Below are 9183 nucleotides of genomic sequence, written 5' to 3'. Positions count from 1 at the left end.
ATTGAGAATCTATACAATGAACGAGAATATGTGTTTGCCGAAGGAGGATGGGGGTTTGGGGTGTGGTGGTTAGGAGAATTTAACCTTTCACTTTTAGGGAAGTGGTGTTGGAGGAAGTTGGTTGAGAATGACGAGTTGTGGTGTCGAGTGTTAAAAGCTAGATACGGCGAGGAGGGAGGCGGTTGAAGGTGTAACACACATACTAGACGTATCTAGAAAGTCTAGCATGTGCGTTAGTTTAGTACTGAATACATTAAAATTTACAACATAAAAACTTCGAATGAATATATTATACAACAAAATGTGTTCGTACATTATGCATACAACATATCTTATATAAATTGTAATAAATACATCCTTGAAATCCATATTCATCCCGCTGCGGGTACGAACGAACAAGGATTGGGATGAGACATAATGTCTCAGTGAGTTCCCCTAAATCCTAGGCTATGGGTAACCTGAGGGGAAACCTACGGTCACCATGTGTCTACAATACAACCTGCCGGTTGATTATACGTGTGTGGTCATGCTTTCCTAGACGGTAGTGCATGCTAGACCCGTCATAGGTTTATCTTACTTGTCAAGGGTCTTTACTAACATCATGCGTGTCATGGCGGTCGAGGGAACCTAAGACCACTATGCCAAGATACGGTAAACGCATCGAGGTCTGCTTGAAACATGTTCATGACACGGTCCTAGACCAGACGATTAGAGAAACCTAAGATCGTCATCAGCATTACATTGTTTACTTGTTCTATTAGCATCTCGTGCTCTTGATCATTAACATAGTCGTGCATGAAATCATTCTTCATAAACATGATCATAATCATAACATACAAGATAGTACATAAGTTCATTCATTATGTTAGCTTTGAACAAACATTCATTATCTTGATTCATTTTACGGAGAGCCCCGGGTGGAGTAACCCTGATCATAATCCAAACATGACCAATGAAAACCTAGCTAAGGCACATCGGACTCCCTCGGTGTCGTGCGGGTCCCTTACGGCTTGAATCGTTCCCCTTGGAGAACCTCTCGTATCCCCCTAACGTGGATAACAAGAGACACGAACACCTACATCTTGATTACTCAGTGACATGCGGGTCCCTTGCAGCTTGAACCATTCTCATCATGAGAACCCCTTGTATCCCTCTGGCGTGGATAGCAAGAGACATGACACCTACGTTATTCATTAGTCATGGTCTTGTCGTTCATGAAGGTTAAACCTATTCATGCTTACATGTTTACCTCGGATCCTTGATCGATCCGATTAGCGGTAAATTTATACTTGATCACTCTTGTACATTCTTAATCATGGAGGAGAGAAATAACTTATCAATCCATGGCATAACATACTTACTTAGTCATTCTAGTTCTTGAGCGAAGAGAATATTACTTCGCGTCTTATCCTACATAGGATTCTTGCTTACTTTCTAGTTCTCGACAACTATGTCGAGGCTCTAGTTTTCCCTTGCTTAATGGATAACTTGCTACCCCAATTCATAACATAACTTCTCTCGTTTGCCATGCTTTACTAGCTATACCAAATACTTGCTTCATTCATGTGAAAGCCTTGCAAAAGATTATCTTTTAGGACCATGGTTTGAGGGGTTTATTTTATAAAAAGACTACTCAAAGAAAACTGAACCAGAGCATGCCAACTATGCCTGAAGCGAGCAAACAGTGCTCCTGCACACTGTCTACTCGCCTAGGCGAGTAACTTACTTGCTGTGACGAGTTGGTTACTTGCTGTGGCGAGTTGGAGGCGAGCAAACCCCCAGTTCTGCCATTTTGCTCGCCTCGCGAGCTCCTTGCTCGCTGTGGCGAGTAATGACAGTCCATCACCTGCATAAATGGTATTTTTGACCCAAAAACCTCAAAACCAAGTGTATCTATGCATATTATGACTCTAGAGGTCATAGAAAACTTGTAAAACATGTATATAGCAAGTATTTGCAAGCATAGCTCAAATGGGGAACTAATCATAATACTTGAAAACCCTAGAATTTCATATGATTCTTACAAGACATAAACATGATTCCAAAAAGGTAGGAAACTAACTATGGAACTCACCTAATCATGAGGGGAATATGATTCCCAAGCTTCCAAGCCCAAGCAACCAAAACCCTAACTTGATTCACTTGCCTTCTTATCTCATGCCATTCCAATCTACATACTCTTCTTGCAAATCAAGACACATTGATCCTTGCTTGCTCATCTCCATTCCAACCCAATCGATTAAGGTTTTGGATCGTGTACATTCATGAATTAACCCAAGATAACCGTCAATCGATTAAGGTTTTGGATTTGACCAGGCAGTCAAAAAGTATAAAGTTGAAGAAATCTACAAAGAGGGTAGTGCCTACAAAGTAGTTACTAGAAAGGTTAATGTTCGGCTTGGACGGGAGAGTAAAGACAGTCTAAGAATTGAGGTAATGTTGGAATCAAAAGGAATTTTAGGGACTACGGTGATGGACTACACCAAGATTCGGGACGTGTTTTGAGTATTAGAGGGAAGATACGACTTGCGAGATTGGGAATTTGTGAAGGAATTATTACACACATGATTTTGAACTTGCCATTGTGGTATTGAACTGTGAACTTAAGGGTATTGTTTCATCAAGGTTAACAGTGTATGTTTAGTGTGTGTAGATGATTGAAAAAGTAAGTACTTTTGAGTGGAAGGACTTATGTCTGGTAAGGAATGATTGCAGAAAATCCAAGAGGATGTTGAAGTTGTACTTACGAGTTTCAGAAAGGTAGGACGAAGGAGTTCTAAGTAGAGTTATGAGGATTTCATCTATGATGAAACAGTTAGTGAAGTATACCAAGACGTGATATAAGCATGTTAAGAAACCAATGATTTGAGATGTTGGCAACATTGATAGTTGAACAATGATGAGAATGGAAGTGTTTCAACGTATATTTTGGATATGGAATTTCATGAGAATCCTGAAAGTTGAAATGGGTTAAGATTGATATGGATTATTGAGAAGAAAATAGGAGTTTACGGGAGGAAAGACTTGTTTTGGACATTACATGGTTATTGAAGGAAAGTATAAAGAGTTCATGGGAGGATATATGTTGATCCGATGAAGGACACATTTTTCGTTAAGGTGCGTTGCTACAAGTAAGGTGTTGATCTGGAGATTTAAGATGCTAAAGCATGATGTGAGTATCTGGAAATTCTATGTAAGTATTGTTAAGCATTGAGTAGGACGTTGGTTGTAACATTTTGATCCATTGAAGGCTGTGTTTGTTTAAACTTGTCAACAAGTTGTGAAATTTTAATAGGATTCCTATGTGAAGAGTTTTAGATCAGTAAAGTAGTGTGACTGGAGTAATTCAAAAAGGTATGAATATGAATAAGGGATAAAAACTCTCTATATAGAGGCGGCAACTTTGTGGTTCTTCCATCAACTTCCTGCTCGGAGTAGGAGTGGATGTTTGGGTGTTTTGTTTCGTTGGGATGAATGTTTTACAGTAGATAACCATTTGAAAGGTTTGTGTAGTTTTGAGGCCACAATTGAAAGGAAAACAAATGGGTGATGAAACCTGAAGAAAATTCAAGAGATAATTTTCATTAAGAGATGTGATTAAAATGATAGATATAGAAGGTTAAGGGAGTATAACACTTGAAATGAGGATCTTAACCTTGTATGAGGGTTGATAAAGCAATTTTGTGAATGGTAGGAGGTTCTTAGTCAAATATTAGAGGTTGTTCTTCGTTGGCAAGAAGCTAGATGACTAGAAAAAAGGATGGAAATTGATGTTGATATGGGAATTGTCAGATTCCTTCTACCTCAGGATAGCCTTGAGTGCGGGTTACCAGAAACACTATTACAGATTGGTTAAGATGGTCTATGCCACCATCATGAATTCTAGCTATCTATTAACAAATTGAGGAATTGATCATCCTTAATGTGTTGTCGATAAAAAGTGAACACCATGTTGAATGGAACAAGTCAATCTTACCAGTGTTGTAGTGTGAAATTTTTGGAGGGTAGACGTGGAGACATCGAGAATTTTGATTGTGGACCTAATCTCCTGAGGGACCTAGTGACGTGTTTGTGCTTATTTGAGATGAATCTGAGTGGAGGACTCAAGGTGTGATGACTAGCTGGTGGTTTAGATTTTTAAGTTTGTGTGACTTTGTAAAGGGTCACAGTATGTGTACTATTCATGTCAGTGTTGGTATCAGTAATGACTAGATAAGTTGTTACTCTTATCCTAGTTTCGAGGACGAAACTTCTTTTTGGAGGGTAGTAATGTAAGACCCGTAATTTAGCTGTGACTAAATTTAGGGTTATGTATCTTGTTCTGATGTTTTCTTTGTTAATAAATGACCTTACAAAACGTCTTGACGTTGTCGGAAAGTTATTTTGATCTCAAAACTATTATTTTGAATGGAAAACTGGTTGATCAATTTTACTATGTGAGATCTAGAATTGATTCATACATATGTTATTTTCTACTCTGTGTGATTGAGTATGATGTTCATAATGTTTGTTAAGCATGAATATGTTTTTGTGACTTGTGTTATGTGATATGTCAAGATTTTGGTTTTTCCTTAATATTGAGCATTTTTGTGAGTTTAGTGATTCGGGGTAGAATCAAATATGTTTTCGCCTACAAATGAAATATTATTGGACCTTTGGAGTCATTAATATTCATTCAAGGAATTTACTTGTCATTGAGATGACGTTTTGTGAATTTAGGAATATTATACCTGCGAGTTGAGAAAAGTTCCTATAAGAAAATATTAGAGTATGTATAGTGATTTTTGAGTAAGGAGGTAATTCTAAGATGTTTGGGACCGGTTAGAAATTCATCTGAGTTATATAGAACTTTATCAGTTATGTGTGCCTTGAACCGCGAAAAACCGGGTCCGGTTTATTTCCAAAACCAAAACTCTATAAATAGATGGTCATGCCACCTTTTTGTAAAAAAATCAAGACTTTCTCTCTCTTCTCTCTCTCATTTCCGCAACTTTGTTTTCCTCCACCGTTCTGGGGCCGTAACTTCTTCCTTCCTTGTCCGAATCGCGCAAACGAGATATCAAAACGAAGCTAGCGACGAATCCTATCTTCCTACACGTGATTCATGGTCAATAGATGAGGTATTCCTCCCCTTTTTCCTCTTTTTAATCTCGGTTTTGAGTGTTTGTGGGTGTTGGGCGTCGAGTTTCGATTTTCTTGCATGATGCTATGTATTAATGTTGTTGGGTAAGTCCCTATGAAAATTTATGAGTATAGATCTGAAAAAAAAATTACGATCCATTCATTTTAAAATTTTAGTGTTATTGGAAAAGTGTTGAAATGTAAATTTTATTTTATATATATGCTTTAGACGAGGAAATGAGTTGATTTAACCGATTAGTGTTGAAAAGAGCTTAACCTTTCGAGGTTATTTTCGTCATTTTAAAGCTATTAAATTGTGAAAATGAGTTTAGTGATGGATTCACGTCGTCAAGACGGTCGAAATGGACCTATGGTTTGCAATGTTCTGACGATGGATGAATTTATTGTGATTTTCTGAAAATATTATGTGTCTGAGCTCTTCATGTAAGTGATTGCTGACACTTTCAGAATTAAGATTTTTTTAAATGTTTGAACTGTTGAGTTGTGAAAATATTTTGTCTGTGAATTTGTGTTAGGTTGACTGAGCCAAAGGCTCTGGTATGCGATGTAAACACAAAGGAGACTCTGTCGAAAATTCGTCAGATTCATTTTATCATATTTTTGAGTGGTTTTGAAAAGATGTTTCAAATCGGATAATATTTTGGGATTCATCTGAACATGAAAAGTATTTGTCAAATTGTTTGGAAATCTTTAAGGTCTCAGAAGACTTAGAGTATTTGAGAAAATATTTCCTTGGGTGATTTTAAGGAAAAATACAATTTAAATTAGTCTTATCGAAGTATTTGGAAATGTTTTAGAAACACTATTATTTTTAGATTTTGTCTTGAGAACAAAATGATTTGTATAAATTGAGTATTTGAAATAGAAGTTTCTTATGGAAAAGTGTTTCCTAGACTCAGTTTTGGCAAGTTTATGGTCATTAAGTGTTTTGAAGGATTTCGAGACAAAAGTTATTTTGGAAAATATTTTATTGAACTTTTTGGAAATATTAAATTGATCGTACTTCGGAGCGTGTTGAAATTTCACCTAGAGTGGGTATAAAGATTTAGAGCCGATGTATACCTAAGTTATTGTATCTGTTAGGATACTTGAGGGTAAGCGACGTTCCTGTTATAGATGCTTATGATTTGTAGAGCAATACGTTGTAAGGAATGCTTTGCTCAGGTAAGGGCACTTTCTTGAAACATCATAGTTACTTAAATACTTGGATGATTTATGTGCTATGTTGTGTATTTGTAAATGTTTTTTCCCAATGGGGATTTGTATGTTCTCAATGTAATTATTGCATGTTGATGTGTTTTGCTTTCATATGATTTGTGAATGAATATATGAAATGCTTGTTGATATGTGAAAAGTTGTAATACTTGTTGTTCAGCCTGTGTGGCGTTATTAAGCCTTTGTGGTGTGCATGCCTTTGTGGAGTAGGCTTTGTGGCATTATTCAGCCTTTGTAGTGTAGTCTTTACCCTTTGTGGCGTGTCACATTATCATGACATTTCATAAGCCTTTGTGGTGTGCATGCCTTTGTGGTGGCCTTTGTGGCATTATTCAGCCTGTGTGGCTTGATAAATTCCGGAATCATGCATGTGACGACCCGTGATAGGTGTGACACCCATATAGCTGCATTTGTTAGGAAAATCATGCATCATTGTACCTTGTATGCAGAGTGATTATGTTGATGCCATTTACCATGCTAGTATGTTATGCCTGCAGTATTTTTGTAATTATGTTATTTTTAGATCGTGACCCTTTACATTAATTCGTGGATCGGGCTTTGCCCCACATCCAAATAGGGAGTGTGCTTTGCGGAAATAGCAATGGCTTTGGAGGTGTAGCAGTTTGGCAGTCATGCTTGATGCCATTGGTGGGATCTTGTACATATCATCCCAGTTCAGAGTTAAGGATCAGCTTAGATGTTTTCTTGTGGTGTCTTATGTTTATGTATTTTTACTTCTTTTGTTTGGGCACCGCTGTAAATGATACTACCATGAGAAATGAATACTCGAACACTATTTTATGTTTTCATAGTGCATGATTTGATATTAAAAGCTTATTACCCAAAATTTATAAAGTATGGCATTTGATTCAGATCATTATTGTGAAGAATGTTTCAAAAAGGAATACTTACTCTGATTTTAAATTAAAGACGATCCTGAATCCTTTAGTGCATGGCATTGAGTTGTTTTAAAAAGAAAAAAAATGCACTCGTGTTTTGAAAATCGGGTTGTTACTGAGTGAGACCAATAAAAGAGTGTGTTCTGGAGGATATGTGACTGGAACTTATTACCAACAAAACATATCAATTTAAATAATAACATAGCCTGAAAGAAACAAACAAGTTTTTTAAATAAATTTAAAATTATTTTTTTGGTTTTAATTTATTTAAAAAGAGGTTATAGAAAGAAAAGAAAGAGTTTATGAGAACACATTTTCCTTGAATCCACCAACATATTTTTGAGAACAAGCTTAAAAGCATATATATGTGAATGTTAAGGCTCACAACATCTTAGAGGGTTAACAAACCTTTTAGCTTTTTAGTCGTGATTTAGACTACTTAAAAGGTGTCTTGATTGTTGAGAAAAGTTACGGAATTAGTCCCCCTATTTTAATATCGCCCAACTTTAGTCCGTCATTCAGATTTTTAGATACAAAATTGATTGTGTGTCATATATTTATTGACGTGGTAAAGGATATGGTGATGTGGAACAACCCAAGTGGATTAATGAGAGACATGTCATTTTAACTAAATAGAAAATATGATTTAAAAAAATACAAAATAACAAATTAAAAAAACAAAAAAGAATTTACAAAGATCCTTAATTCCCAATTTCCCAAATACATTTTCTCATCCAAATCGTGAATTGCATCAGCAATGATTCTTCCCCATACAGATAAGCATCAGCTTCAATATCTTTCTCTAGATCCAGTAAAAAAAAAAATATCGTTCTCCACACATAAATTGAGAGAGAAGAATTTTATTTATTATTTTTTTAAAATGTGTTATCGCATGCATTAGACTCTTGGTCAAAATACAGGCAAGAGTGTTAGAAGAGGAAGAATATTCTCACAAATTGCCACCACACTTGTGTTGTATTGTGTTAAGAGTAATTTAAAATCTCATATTGGATGGGAGAGTTGAGGTTGAGAAACAAAAAAGTGAGAGGAACTATAAAACCAATGATTTAAGGTTTTTGATAAAGATGTGGTGTCTAAGTCACTTTAGTAGCTTCATGTGATGATCCAACTGAAAGAAACTCCCCTCATGGCTCAATAGAAATCTTAGAGCATTGATCGACTTGATAAGTGGAGTGAGAAGGATTGTGTTGGATTACGGATACAAAACGTCAGTGTTGGATTACGGATACAAAGCCTCTAATGTTTGAGAGAGAGAGAGAGAGAGAGAGAGAGAGAGAGAGAGAGAGAGATTTCAAGTATATGTCAAAGTCTCACATTTGATGACAGAGTGGAGGTTGAACAACATAAAAATAAGAGGGCATATAAACACAATGTTTAAAGTTTTGAATAAGAATGTGATTTCTAACTCACTAATACTATTACTCTTAATTGAAAGGGACACTCTAACCTAATGAAGCTCCCCATTGTAACCCAACAACATGACAACTCAACAAATAAAACTAAATGGATGGAATGAATGAACATTTTGAAAGGATCATAATGAAACTCTCTAGAACCACCCTTCGTTAAAATGTTGATATGTCTAACCAATTTTCCCAAGAGGTTGACAACAATTGTATCATTTCAAGGCTCGCTCAGTCCTTCACAAATAGACTCATTCAGTGGTGGATCTTCTTGGGAGCGGAAGGTAGCCATGGCTCCCCCCACATTTTTTTTATATATATACTGCTAGTGCAACGCTCATCTTCTGTGATTGACCACTTCTCCCTCACGGCACCCGCATAGGTTCACAGAATCTTTCGGCCGCTGATCTCATGTTTTATATACACCGATCTGTTCCACTACTACAAGACCTATAAGAGCGAAGGACAGCCCCGCCGCTACTCCTCTGTAGCGCGCTATTTTT

The 9183-nt window shown here is 36.5% G+C and overlaps 1 long non-coding RNA gene across 1 annotated transcript; it reads left to right on the top strand.

The window, feature by feature from the left end:
* The first annotated feature begins 4954 nt into the window (after positions 1–4954).
* On the top strand, positions 4955–7229 carry LOC146914179 (uncharacterized). The gene is made up of 2 exons (XR_015016474.1): positions 4955–5120; positions 6935–7229. It is a non-coding gene; the product is annotated as an uncharacterized LOC146914179 (long non-coding RNA).
* Positions 7230–9183: the final 1954 nt, after the last annotated feature.

This window comes from Medicago sativa, chromosome 6, assembly GCF_051527215.1.
Source record: "Medicago sativa cultivar Bolivia chromosome 6, Bolivia_mono, whole genome shotgun sequence".
Classification (NCBI taxonomy): Eukaryota; Viridiplantae; Streptophyta; class Magnoliopsida; order Fabales; family Fabaceae; genus Medicago; species Medicago sativa.
This window is presented reverse-complemented; position numbering and strand designations above follow the sequence as displayed.